Source organism: Mustela nigripes, chromosome 10, assembly GCF_022355385.1.
Source record: "Mustela nigripes isolate SB6536 chromosome 10, MUSNIG.SB6536, whole genome shotgun sequence".
NCBI classification, from domain to species: Eukaryota; Metazoa; Chordata; class Mammalia; order Carnivora; family Mustelidae; genus Mustela; species Mustela nigripes.
This window is the reverse complement of record NC_081566.1, coordinates 54579069-54594392: the sequence shown is the minus strand read 5'-3', so window position 1 is coordinate 54594392 and position 15324 is coordinate 54579069.

Here is a 15324-nt window from a genome sequence, read left to right as displayed (position 1 = left end):
CCCTCTGAGTGGTAAGTAGTCTATTCCACAAAATAATTAAAATTTCCCTTTAGCCACTGAAATATTCTCATCTTTTTTTTTTTTTTTAAAGATTTTATTTATTTATTTGACAGACAGAGATCACAAGTAGGCAGAGAGGCAGGCAGAGAGAGAGAGAGAGAGAGAGAGGGAAGCAGGCTTCCTGCGGAGCAGGGAGCCTGATGCGGGGCTCGATCCCAGGACCCTGAGATCATGACCCGAGCCGAAGGCAGCAGCCCAAACCACTGAGCCACCCAGGCGCCCCTGAAATATTCTCATCTTAATTGTCATTCAGTCAGAGCCCTTTGTGATAGCTAAACTAACAACCTAATGCACTCTGGGGCAGAACGTGTTAATGAGAGGGGAGCTTTCCCATCCAGGAAGAGACTGTGGTTAAGTAAACAAGCCCCATAGGCCTCTTTCCCGGGTTCAAATCTCTTTGGGTTTCATTTTTCTTTTTAATTGGTAAAATGAGGGTGTTGATGTCTTAACTTCAAAGTGTGATTTTGAAATTAAATGAGGTCATGAAAACAGAGCATGTAAGTCTTGCATAAAAGCTGGCTAATGATTGTTAGATTTCTCTGTCTATGGAAGACACTACGGGAACAGCGCCTTTATGACTGTGCTAACATCGAGGGAAGTTTGGTGACAAGCAGGGATTCTCAGATGTGTTAGATCATGCCATCTAAGGAGCTCATCTTTTAGTCCCTGGGTCAGTCACCTCTACCCCAGCACAAGCACCAAAAAATATTGTCTTGTTCCTTCTACATCCCCTCCATGTAGAGAAACAGGAAATATTTATGCCTCTTTAAATGCTGACTCACCCTCTCATTTTACACATACGTATACACAGACAAAGAAAATACATAGGCACCCACAAATGTGAATAATGGTTGTTGTTTTTAAGGGTTAACCTCACTCAGACATGCTTATACACACCTTTCCCTTCACCTAAAGTCAGGAAGAAATTGGCTGCTGGCAGTCGTTTTTGGACATGTTCAAGTGCCAGGCATCCCAGTGGTTAGAGGTATGCTCCCTACGGTGCTACGAGAGCCATGGGCTTCTGTACCTGCTCAGCTTTACAAGCAGCTGGTTAGAAGTCAACCTACAAACTCTGCAGGGAACCTGGAGGTACAGTGTATAAGGGCACATAGGTTTCCATCTGATGAATAAGTGCCTTACTTCTATTTCAGGTCTGCTTTAAGGAAGAAAAAATCCTATTACCAAGGGCATTTGGTGTACAGCTTATTCCAATGCCCAGCTTATTCTGAATCTAGTGTGCATTGTGCCTGAAAGTATTGCTTCCTACAACATCTTTACTCCAGAAATATCCTTTATGCTTGAGTTTTTGCATTGGCTGAACCAAAAACTAATTTGGATGGGCTTTTGTACACCTCGAACGTTCAATGATCTCAGTGGCTGCATGAGAAACTCCCGCAGTCAATAATGCCAGTTGCCATAGAATAGATTACATCATGGGACAGCTGTAGGAAGCAGAACGGTCCAAAGAGCATGGCTGAATTGGGACTCGACACTTTGGGCCTGATTAGGTTATAAATAACCGTGTCACTATGTGCAAGTTATTTTTCTTCTCTGGATCAGCTCTGTCATTTTTCAAATGGGAATCAAAGCAAATAATATATTTTGGAGCTTGTTTTTAAAACCAGATAAGATAACCTGTGTACCAATACTGGCAGTTTTCAAGCTTTACATGTTCATGTTGAATGTGAACAGTTTAATGTTATATTGATGTTAAAAATTTAAAGCTTAAATGTCAAGGTTTTATAGGATATTATTTTCATATTGTAGAAGATTTGAGAGTGTAACTTCATTTCTCCACACCCAAGCGTCTTTGCTGTGTGTATTGAGTGCCTCTACGGGAGAGATAGAATGCGAAGCTCTGGGGTTACAAAGAAGAAAGATACAAATTGACTGAAGGAACTTGGGGTTGGTGGGGAAAAGACACACACACAACAGTTACATTACGCTGTAATACTAATTTTAATAGAGCCAATGCACAGTGTGACAGTGTGACACAAAGAAAGGAGATCAGACACCCTGAGTTAATTCATCCTTAGAGCATGTGTGCTGGGAACTCCAGAAAGCCCAGTTGCATCCACTCGAAAGCTGTCCTCATGGAGACATGAATATATACACATTTAGTTCAATGTTCAGATGGTTAGGTGTTTGGAAGCTACTAATAGTCAATATTGATCACAGCAGGGTTCATGTAACAGCTTTTTAAAGACATTATATCTCTTTCAAGTCAAGTTGGGTGAGTTTATCCAGACTTCAAAAGATTCAGATCTTACATTTATTTACTGAACATTTACTATGTTCCAGGCATGGAACTGGATGTTTTTACTGCATTATCACATTTAAAAGCTAAATAAAGATGGAGGTAGCCTTAATTTAATCCCATTATAAGCTTCTGTTCTCCATCATGAGGCCATTTCTATATCCTGGCTCACAGCCCATACTCACACTACTTTGCTGGAATTCTGTTGAAGAAGAAATCTGTTCTAACCAAAATATTCTAAATAATTTAGCTGCCAGCCTGTGAAGAAAAATAATATCTCTTTGGTAATGGACTTTTTTTCAGTAACTGGCTTTGAATACCTACACAGTATCACTTTTCTTAATAAATATTTACATGCTCTTCAAAGTTTTCTGTTAATTTGTTGAGCAAATTTGTAAATAAGAGAAGATTTGCTGGTACATTGGTTTGCTCGGGCTGCCACAACAAAGTCACAAACTGGGTGGCTTAAACAGCAGAAATTTATTGTCTCACAGATCTAAAGGCTAGAAGTCGGAGATCAAAGCATCAGCAGGGTTGGTTCTTTCCAAGGGCTGTGAGAGAGAATCCATTCCATGACTCTCTCCAGCTTTGGGTGGTTTGCTGGCAATTTTTGGTTTCCCTTGGCTTATAAAATCATGACTCCAGCCCCTCTTTCACACTCATGTGGCATTCTACCTGTGTACATGTCTGTCTCCATATATCCATTTTGTAATAAGGACACCTGCCATATTGGGTTATGATCCACTCTCATGACCGCATCTTAGCATCTTAGCTGGATGACCTCTGTAAAGACCCTATCTCCAAAAGAGGTCACATTCTTGAACTCCTGGGGATTAGGACTTCAGCATATGAATTTTAGGGGGACAAAGTTCAATACAAAAGTGTTAGTAAAAGATGATGCTTCTGAAATATTGATCCTGGCTAAGATGATGAAATTAAAGGGCTCTGGTTAGTTTGAGGTAGAGGTGCATTCAAGAGCTAGAAGGTGCCTCATGGAAAGATCTGAGATATTACTGATTGTAAATTCCCTGAAGAAAATGTAAATCATGGCTAAAAATTTCTTGAGCTTCAATTTATTGATTTAAATAAGGTCATTTATAATCATTTAGTTACATTCACATTTCACAACTGTTTGATTAGTAACAGCAAGAGGTAGCCAATACCAGGAAACAATATCTGTCTAGTCACAGTTGTGTACATGTGCATTCATAGCAGGGGCAGTCACATGTGTATGTGACAAAATAAACTTTAAGAGTGCTTGCTAACCTTTTAAAGAAAACATATTCCACTCAAATAAAGCTTTGTCAAATGGGCCAGCCAGTATTTATTTTTTCATGAACACCTTTCTTGTATGATTTTAAGGAGGTCTTTCTCAAATGTAATATGTGCCAACAATTAGATTTAACTTAACATTTAAAGTTGATTTCATTGTAATTTCACATTTATGATCTTATTTTATACTAGAACTATGAGGACCATAGAGTACTGAAATCTCTATTTAATTGGGGAAAAAGAAGGTCCAAGGAAAATTAAATAATGTATCTACCATCACACAGAATCTATTAGGTGAAAAAGGAGAATGAGAAGCCAGACTTCTTGCCATTTAAATCAAACAAAATATAGCCATAAACTTGCCGTGAGATACAAATGAACACAACCACATGTTTTGTCATGTTGTGAAATTGCACAAGTCTTAACACTAAAAGTGTTGAATTATCCATTTGGTTTCATCTTAACTTCTTCCTTACTCTAATCTGTGTAATTAGAAGTTAGAAGCAGCCTAACCAGAAATTGTGCTGAAGATTTTGATGAAAAGAATTTCTTTCATACCAGCACGACTTGGTTTTACAATAATGTAGCTCCATAAGAGTTAGCGGATTTTGCTTTCTTATGTAGTAAAAAGCCTTTCTTATTGTAAGAAATTAGATGACCCATCACAGCTCAGTTTGTAGATGTCCAAGGCCAAAGTCAGTGGTTTTAACCACCCAAGGAGAAGAAACTCTGAATCGTGTTGCCTAGAAATCTAATAGCATTTGTGAAATGGAATTCATGTATAATAAAAAATGGTCTATGCCTTTATTGGCCATAAGTAACATGAGTGCATTTCATTCACAGACAGTCACACAGTCTCAATTTTTTTTTTCTTTTCAGTGTTCCAAAATTCACTGTTCATGCACCACACCCAGTGCTCCATGCAATATGGGCCCTCCATAATACCCAACCCAACCCCACTCCCCTCCCCTCCAAAATCCTTAGTTTGTTTCTCAGTGTCCACAGTCTCTCGTGGTTTGTCACCCCCTCCAATTTCCCCCAACTCACTTCTCTTCTCCATCTCCCGGTTTGTATTAAGAGTTTGCAACAAAGTTTACAATGACATGTTCTGCAGCCAATCCTAACCTCTCTTCTGTCTTCTCATATACCTACTGGCCATTGCACTCACTCAACCATCTTGCCATTTTGTTCACATGCTCTATCAAAAGCAAAATCCACAATCTTCTATCAAGCTGGAAGTGTCTTCAACACATAGCTGCATTTTTGACAGATAGTCTGCCTTTTCTTGACACACCCTGGCTCAGGAAGAGAGTCATTTTTGAAACTGCCCTTAGACAACCCCTAAGTACTAAAAGTTCTTTCTTTACAGTGGTTCTTTCTTTCCACTGCTCGGGACAGGTCCTTATTTTGGGCTTTAGCCCCTAATTCCTACAGGAGCATAATGACCTCCTACCTGCTCCCCATGTGGTTTGGGCCTACAGAAACAACTCCTGGCTTGCTCAAGACCCATCTGAAATCATACCTCCACCAACCCATACAAACTCTTCTTTCTGAAGAGTAGACCACATTCAGTTCTTTGTACCCATTAAGCCCACAGATCTGCTTTCTCTTCTGTGGTACAGTGGGGTAGCTCTCTCACCAGACACATTTCTCATCAGCCTCCTCCCTTTAGAGGTTACCGATCCAACCATGAGCTTTTCAGATCGTTAGAGCACATGAGTCTTAACTGCCCTCACAGAATAGATGCCTCCTGGCTATTTTCAAATAATATCACGTCAAATTTATAGCTTTTTGATAGACTTAACAGAATCTCAATTCCTTGAAATTGTATTGAAGACTTTCTTGTTATTATAGGTTATTGTGGTTTAAAACAAAAGAATTTTTTGGTTATTTCTATTTACAAAGTCAATAGCTTTTGTAGAAATTTTGAAAATAAAGAAAAACCAAGAGGAAAGTTTTTTAAACCACCCGTCACCACTTAAAACATTACGAAATGTTTTTCTTCTCCCCACAACAGGGCTTGAGCACATTTTAAAAATCAATTGCTTCACTTATTGGACATTTGGTTTGTTTATAAAATTTTGCCATTAGTTAAAAAAACCTTGATGTATATCCTCAGAAGTTTAGTGCACAATTCTGAGAATACCTACTCATCACAGCCTCGCTTGCACTGGAAATGGCATCCACTTTTCAAATATCTAATGGAGTCATCAACTACCAAAGATGGTGGGTACTTTCATACTTATTGATAAACTGTGTTTCTCTTCGGGATTATAGGATTATATAAATTTCCCTCTAGATACAGCTATTACCTCTTTCTTAGTGAGCTATAAAGGGTCCTTACAGATTAAAAATGTAATATTATGATAAAATTTTAAGTTTCAAAATGCTCCTGAGATTTAACAATCACGAATCATTTATGACTACAAAAATAATTTCAGTGGTGAGGCAGGTATGGGAACCATGTTGCCAAAATCGAAATATGAATGAAAGTAAGGAGTGAAAAATCTAGTATTGAAGTGAACAGAGAAAAGAAAGAGAAGAATATGCAGAGACAGAAACAGGATCTCATGTGAGGAATTGATTGTGTGTGTTAGCTTCCATTATTGGATGCGGGAAGAAGATAGAGAGATTAACTGAAGGAACAAGATTCCAGAAGAATAAGTATGTAAGATTGAGAATACAGGTAGAGAAAAACAGAATTGGGAAGGATGAGAGAGTTTCTCTCTCAAGAGTTAAAGGTACCTGAAAATGCAGAAGTCTGGAGCTTGTGGGAAGACAAATGAAGGAGACCAATTTATCATTTTCATTTCTGGTATTTGTCTGCTTTTCACAAGCTGAGACACAGATAAAAAAGAAAAATAGCACAAGATAGGGCAAAACAGTGTCTGCCATTTGAGTAGCATAAAAACACTTCTCCTTTAGAGAGATGAAGAGAAGATTGGTTTTTATAAATTCTCTCAAAGTCATAAGGACTTTGACTCTAAGGCGAAGACTCAAAGTTAGTTGAAAGAAGCATTCTAAATATGCTTAAGGAGGTAATGGGGGGGGAGCTGATTAAAATGGGAATTTTCTGAGTTTTTTAAATTATTATTTTGAAAGAACAGAAGGTAGAAAGACCTATATCTCTTCCTTAGTATTTTCTAAAGAAAAAGCTGTTAAAGCCACGTTTTATGAAATTTCATTTTTCAATAGGTGATAGAATCTAGAAAGAAAAAATACCCAGGAGAAAAAAATTCCACCACTTCAACAAATCATTTGACAAAAAGGTCCATGGGAATACTTTTAGCATTTTTTTTTTTTAATTTATTCCCTCTCCCCTCACTTACTCCATGAGCTTTTATTACTGCTTAGTGTGTGTAGCACTGGCTCAGACAAAATCTATCAGGGAGAATGGTAGGTGGAGTGATCCAAGTGATGGTTTCTTACATGTGCATAGGGCATCCTGTTAAAAGTGTTAGCTGTTCACTTGTAAAGATCCCTGCTATTCTACCCTTAGAAGTTCATCCCCTGAGTCCTGCCTGACCTTTTCATCTCATGAGTGGACATAGAATAATACTATGAGGGGGGACATAGACTCTGGGGACAAACCAGACAGGAGAGCCACACAGATTAGGAAAAAAGAAGTTACAACGCCAGATATAAAGAGGGTCAAAATATAGGGAAAAAAGTTTAGAGTCAAAACACACAAAAAAATCTACCAACTTGTTAGATCTGATGGGTGAATACAATTCTGAAAATAAAATTCAGAACCACAAACAAGAATCCTAACTAATATTTGTGGGTTTTACTAGGTACAGGGCTAAATATTTTGTATGCATTACTTCAAGTACTTTTTATGAAGACATAATGAGCATTATTTCCATTTCACAGGTGAGGAAACCAAGGCTCAGCTAGATTTAAGTCACAGCGCTCGAAAGTGCCAAAGCCTGCATTTGAATTCAGGATGCAAAGTCAGTTCTGCCTGCCTTATGAGTCAGAGCTTGTAACCACACATCTCCCTTCCAGGAGGGAGCAGAGCTGGTGGACACTGTGAACCAGGAATGGGAACTGGCCCCAGGGCTTTGGCCATAAATAGGGCCTAATTAAGATGGCGACCAGTTAGGATGACCGTTAGGTGACCATGATGGATGAGGTGGCATGAACTAACGTCTCAAGTTGGCACTGGCTTATTTGAGGATTCTCCACTAAAACGCAAATACTCGAAGGATTTTCCAACTCTAACCATTTATTGGTTAACAGTTTTGTAGGAATGAGACTGTTAATTAGCAGAATTCTGGTGGGAACAGTAACCAAGACAGATACCTAGATTTTCCTGGAAATTGTCCCTAGAAGGAAACTAGGACTCAAGGACCAGGTCGAAGGGTTTGGCTTAGCAGCCATATTCTATTTGGTTTAAGTTGTCAGCAACTCCCATAGGTAATGTTTGTTAATAAGAAGGAAGGAAAGAGGAAAGGCGGGTGGGGGAAGCTTGAAGATACAGGGGACTTCTATTCAAGGAGTAGGATCATCACACTGGGATGGAGTTAGGGATGGGGACATGATTATGGACCCTAAAGAAAGTGATGGATATGTGTTCACTGGAAAGAACAGATGACATGTCAGGTCAGAGAGCAAAGGAGCAAGATGACAAGGGCAAAAATTAAAGAATCGCAAAGAGCTGGCTGCGAGATCAGCTTTGCCAGAGCGAAGAAACAGTCCAAAGCTCCAGGAGCTTCCAGCTCTTGAAAAACAGCAGATGCGGGGCGGCAGGGTGTAGACTGACTCGCTGCAGGTTCTGGTCTGCGGGCCGGTGCATGGAAAACTGAAAGAGACAGTGAGACCACATATAATTCCTTCCAGTCTCAGGAGTGTCGGCCGCCATTGTTTGGAGGAAGGGAAGTTCGCGCATGTCAGGAAGAGGAGATGGCTTGTTACATGCCGGGCTTCTAGAGGGTTCGTGGCCTATATCCTGATAGAGATCAGGGTCTGAGCAGCATCCTCTCTACACAACGGACTGCTCCCTTATCTGAGCTCCATCCACATGGCCACGCGGCCTGTCCTGCCAGATGGAGGACATTTTGCACATAATGCACTTGGCAGTAAAAGAAAATCTATTTTCAGCTGACTGTTCATTTTTCATGATGTGCGTTACAAAAGCCCTGGTGTAGCCCAATTCATTTATAAGTGGACTTAAAACACTTTAAAATACAATGAAGCCATTTGGCTACATGTCGACTCCCGGGAGTTGGGTTCCTGTACGGGAGAGTGCGATTTAGTCTCTCTGTACCTACCTTAAAAATGTATAAAACAGGCAGGATTTAGGTTGAAGTATAACAGACTTAGTGGGGTCCTAACCCGTGGAATGGAAAGACCACACAACAGAAGGATTGGAACTTATTAGTGGGGATGGATGAACCGCTCTGTGGTTTCGGCTGAAACGCCTGGGATTGCTTTTTCAAATGTTTTAAATTTGATAATATATATACATATATAGACACACACACATATATTAAAAAAGCAACTCTGTTTGCCAAAATCTTTTCCCCCGTCTCCATTCTTCAGCCCATATGGATTTTAAATGTTTGTAATCCATACATCTCTGATGTGTTCACACAAGGCCCTCTGAGGACTGGCTCATAAAAGATTGCCCTCTGAGGAAATTTCTGCACAAATCTTTTCTCTCAGAGTTGCCGCATTTTGCTCAAGCCCAGCCCCTACCCCTTTGCCCCACTTTTCTGTGAGAGGTATGTGGAGTAACCAAAAAAGCATGGACTTTGACTCCTTAATCCACTCCTAATTCTCTGCTTTAATCAGTGTGACTTCAGACAGAAATGTAACTTCTTTAGCTTTCTCCTTTTCTCACTCAGGAAGAGGAGCAGGGAGGAACAGGGGGCACCTGAAGGTTCTCTGACCCTGGGATTCTAAGTCGGGGATGCTGATGGCCACCACCCAGGAGGCCTCAGTGACTTCCAGGTTTGCTGCCTCGCTTTCTAACTCGCTCCTAACCCAAAACTTCCTTCTTCGAAATGTGGGAAATTACCAAAGGAACCAAAATAAGTAAGGAACCACAGGGTCTAGCTAAGGGCAGCACTTAGTTCGGGCAAATGGGTGTGGCAACAAAGAGAAAGAAGGCTGGCCAGTGGCCCTGAAAGGGACTGGAAATGTCCCCTCCAACCTGTCCCCTCCCATCTCAGGGTGCTTAAAGTGACAGCACCAAGGAAGTAATGCCAAAGGAAGAAGGTGGGACTTAAAATCAACCTCACCCTGTCCTTTCCCTGGCCTTTCCAAGAAAACCCTACACAGAGCAGGAGTCTAGAAACCCAGAACTGAGAACTGAGAACTCCCACTAGCGGACTAGCGGACTTCTAGTCAAGCGAGAGCAAGTGCAATATAGGGAGGTATGGAATCAGAGAGGCCTGGGTTCAAATCCAGTCACTTCTTTCCCTATGAGCTAAATAAAAGACTTAGAACTTTAACTAAAGATGCTTTACAAACCAGAAGATGAAAGATTCACATGGAGGCCAAGTGCAGTTGAAGAGACTGGTCTAGCCCCTCCCCTGGGGGAAGCAGTGGATGCCATCGGAACCTTCCCAAGCTATGGGGCTGGGACTGATCTCGGCATGCGTTCCTCCATGCTTCCTTGCAAGCCTAACACAACAGGGTTGCGCTGTGTATTTAGGGCAGACGTGAAGGCCAGAGAGCGGCATGCAGGAAAAGGAAATGCAAAAGGGAGAGCATGTAAAATGCAAAAGGGGGAGCATGTAACTGCCATTTCTCCACCGGGAAAGCAGTGGGCAAGGGCTGGAGTGATTAATGAGGGGCAGAGGCCTTGTTAGCACCAGTGGCCAAGCTTCCTTTCCTGCTGTCCTCTCCACATATCCCCCGGCCACCAGCTCCCACGGAAGGCTGGGACATCAGAAAAGGGGGAGGGGAGAACAATATAATGAAGGCCTCGAGCAGATTCCTTGTCCCTCCCGTGACCCACCCCCAGCTCGGCCAGGCCTGGAGCTGTGACAGTCGTTGAATCTGCCCTTCGTGGATTTAACTGACTATAAATGGGCAAGAAAGCACATGGAAGGGCCTAGAGAAACAGTTTTGAATCTGTGCCTGATCGTGGCTTCTCGGCCTTCCCCTCTGCAGCCTCAGGAAAGAAGGATGAGGCAAGGCAGTGGCCAGAAGGAAAGTTCTTGGGGGTCTCCCCTTGCCCCCCACAACCCTGCGGAAGCCAAAGAAGTTCTGCTTTGATCAGTTTGCGTATTCCCCTAAATTGTAGTTGAAGAAAGGAAGCAGCCAGTAATGACGATAATGTTTCAGCTTGGGGACTCGTGGCAGCTGAGAGAGGCGCAGGCTCCCCTGGCAGAGGGTAAGTGTGTGTGTGTGTGTGGGGGGGGTGCTTACACCCTCCAAGGCCCCCCGACAGGGAGCGACTGCTTCTGGAAGGCCACAGCCAGCCTGCCGCAGCAGCGGGGGCAGGAGGCGAGACCCAGCCAAGCCCGAGAGGCAGCGGCATAGACAGCAAGGGTAGTGGAAAGATTTCTGTCTGTCTACCTAGGGCTGAGGGTGAGCCTCCCAGAGGGCAAGGAAAAGAACCCAGTTACTCACCGCCCTCCGCTCCTGTGACTGATTTCTGCCTTCCTCTGTGATATTTAATTGATTATAAACTAACCAGGAATCCCAGAGGAGCCCCCAGCCTCTGCTGAGGTAGCCGGTCAGTCGGGGAGCTGTCAGAATCCGAGGATTTTGTGGCTGAAATGTATAGCGAATGACCCAGGTCTGGGCGGCTGTGTGACGCACGACAGCATACATTGGATGACTCATGGAAGTCCGGGATGGAAAAGACCTATGAGGTCATTTTTTCCGTCTGCCAGCATTGCAGGTTTATTCTCTGCCAAGGTGGGATTATATTCAAATATTTGGTCCAGTCTCATTTAAACTGATTCAAGGAATGGGGCTCCCACAAGCTCCCCTGGGATCTTAATTCCACAGGATCATTGATCTCAATCTTCGGAAAATGTTCCTGATGTTCACTTTAAATTCTCCTTTGCTCAATTGCATCCCATTAATCCTGCTTATTAGCCCTCAGGCCACCCTAAATAATATCCCTTGTTCTTTCCTGTTGACATTCCTCCAGTACTGGTAGGGAGGAGACGGGGGAATACAGAAATGTCTTCTTGGCTTGGCTTACAGTCCTCACTATAAAATGAAGAATAGGAATGTTCTGAATAATAGCTTAAGATATTGAGGAGACTGTGTGTATCAGAGGAGAAGGGGTTTTCCAGACTGCCCAAGAATTGTCGAGGCAATCAATGGCAGGTGTTCCTGAGCTAAACTTTACATTCTAAATATTCTGCATCAGAGAGTGGCAGGGATGAAATGTCACTTAATCCGCCACCCCACCATCTAGTATGGATAACGGGCTATGTCCTCCTAGTCTTTGGGGGAGATAATTCTATATAATCCTCTGATTATTTTTCCCCAGGGGGCAGGGATCACATCAAGCAGCCATAAACCACATTAGTTAAACATTACTCAGGGAGGAATGTCACTTTCGAGGGCACAAGGCACAGAAGCCCTGGGAGCCAGCAAAGGCAATCACCGCCAGATCCTGAAGCCCCAGGGGGGGGAGTCAGCTATGGGATCCTCAAAAGGCTTTTCAGGTGCTCAGGTGCTTACTAAAAATACAAATTATTGGGGTCCCTCTTAGACCAACTCTGATTCAGAATTGTGGCCAAAGCTTAGGACTCTATATTTGTATAAGCTTCATAACATTGGAAAAGCCCAGATCCTGGGGTAGCTCTAACCCACTACCATTCGGGAACACCTTGGACTAAAATGGGGAAACTGAGCTAGAGTTCAAAGAGAAGCATTTGGCTGCCAGTGGCCTGAGCTTATTGGCCATCAGAGCACAGTGTGTGGGTGTGGAGGAAGGTGAACTCAGTAAAAGGTAAGTCTGAACCCTGGTCTATTCGAACGAGGGCTAAGCTAAAATTGCCAACCTTTTAACTTGTTCTCTGCACATTGTACAAATTAATTCTATAAGGGAAACCCAGCTGTGAAGAGAAGGAAGAAGGAGAAAAATACTCAATGTCAATTTGTAAACGTGCACACACCCGTGTAATTTCAAGGAGTCTCAGGCCTGAGTTTGAGCTTGAGGTAGGATAAAGGTAGTTTGTAGCACACCAGTGTTTCACCCCAGAACATGGACATGAATATTCACCTACTTATTTTAATATCAATAAAAACTGGAAACAAACCAAGTGTCCAAAAAGCCAGTGGATACCACAAATTACGGTGTATTCAGACATTGGAATTTTACCCCACATTGAAAAGAAATGAATCATTGATAGATGCACCATCAAAGATGAAGCTCAAAAACATTATACTGTGAAAAAGTCAGACACAAGTGTGTACATACACTATGATTCCATTTACACAAAGTTATAGAAGAAGAAAACCTAATCTTAAATTAGACTCTAAATGGGACAGGTGGTTACCTGGGGGCAGCGACTGTCAGTATTAACTGAGAAGGGACAAGAGGAGACTTTTTGAAAGCAGACGCTTAACGCACTGAGCCACCCAGGCGTCCCTAGAGGAAACTTTCTGAAGAAATAAAATGGCTCCACATCCTGATTGGGTCGGTGGTTACACTAGGGTCTATGTGGCAACACCCATCACACATTAACGTGAGAAGGCTGCATTTCTGGGCTCCTGGGTGGCTCAATTGGTTAAGCCACTGCAGGTCATGGTCCCAGAGTCCCGGGATGCAGTCCCGCATAGGGCTCCCCACTCTGCAGGGAGGGTCTGCTTCTCCCTCTGACTGTCTCCCCTCTCATACTCTCTCCCACTCTCTCTCAAGTAAATAAATAAATAAATAAATAAATAAATAAATAAAATCTAAAAAAAAAAAAAAAACAAAGAAAGTTGCATTTTACTCAACATGAATTATTATACCCGAATAAAAATGATTTAAAAGAAAAAAAATTACAATACTTCAGTTTTTTCCTCCATTTGCCTTTCTCAAAAATGTGTCATTTTTTTAAAAAAATTCTCCCTTAGCCTGTTAATTACTAAGATCTTACTAAAAATTCAACAAATATTTACTCAGCATCTATGTTCCAAATTCTAGTCCAGACACTGGATCAGTTTCCCGAACAAAACATGCAAAACTTCCTACCTGATAAAGCTTACACTTAATTACCAAGGAAGAGAAGATTCCTGCAGATTATTCAGCCCTAGAAAACAGTATGTCTTTTCATTACAAGCTCGTGATCTCATTGTGTAGGTGTCTTCATGCGGGTCTACTTTGTGAGGCTTTGTGTTAAAGGTATAGATTTATCACAATAAGGTACTGATTATTAATGAGATTACTGAAGCCCGAAGGAGTTCAGTTTTCCCAGCGGGACTGAGCCGGACTGATTTAAATATTTTATTTATTTATTTGACAGACAGATCACAAGTAGGCAGAGAGCCAAGCAGAGAGAGAGGAGGAAGCAGGCTCCCTGCCGAGCAGAAGAGTCCGATGCGGGGCTCGATCCCAGGACCCTGGGATCATGACCTGAGCCGAAGGCAGAGGCCTTAACCCACTGAGCCACCCAGGCACCCCCTAAGCCGCGCTGATTTAAAATAGAAGTGATGGTGATCAGTCCCAGCACCTTTCTTTGTCATCCTGCACTACGCCCACAGCCTCCCCAGCAACTCACTCCAGGAGACAGCTGGGGCCCAGGGAGATGACTGTTCTATATTAAATTACCTTCTCTTCAAGAAGGACATAATGACCATTAAAAAGGGCTTTCTTATCCTTCTAATGACCTTCACGTCATTGTTTGGGACAGGTCTGGTTTGCTAAGCCCAGTCAGAGCTTTGTTGTTCCCGATGCTGGAGGAAGCCTCTCAGGGCCGCTGACACCCTTGTGCCCAGTGCCAGAGTGCAGCTCCCACTTGTTTTGCAACTGAGTGGTTCGGCCCAGGCCCTCTGCCCACAGAGTCACCTCCCACTGCCCTGCGTCCTCCCTGGAGAACACCCCCATTTCTTAACACTCTGAGCAATGGCTGTCTTCCATGCCCCTTGTTGGAAACTCTTGGATCTCTTTTGTTCCTTGCTCAGGCCCTGGAAGACCTGGGGTGGGCTCTGTGTCAGGTCCAACCACCTTGGCATTTACCTCAGAAACGTTTCCTCCCAGAGCCATGTAGCTATGGGTGTCTCTCAGAGGTAGGCACCTTTATAGGCTGAACTGGGGCAAAACATCTTTAAAACAAAGAGTTCCTACCTCTCAGAGGCTTTGCAATACAAGGTTCTAGGAGTGAATGGGATAAAGATAAAGACCTGATGCTTCCTGGAAATAAAGTAAATAACCAAAAAGAAAAAAAAAAAATCTCTCAAGAGGCATTGTTGGATTTTTGTCATCTTTTTCCTTCTTCCCTACCTTCCACTCATACACACAATAAGATATGGAACAAAGCGAATATCTGAAAGTTAACTCACCATCTTGAACAAAACAAAAAAAAACGAAAAAAACATTTTTTAAATGCCCTTTGGTAATACAAGCTTGCCAGACTCAGTATTTATTTTTAGGCAGTACGATGTTCCAGGAATTACATACACTAGGTGCTTTCCCACACATCATCTCTTAACAATCCATTGAGGTAGGAATGACCTTCCTCACAATAAGGATGAGAAAACTGGGACTCCCAGAGATTAAAAGACTTGCCCAGAGTCGCCAAACTCAGTGAATGATACAATCAGGCCTGAGAGTC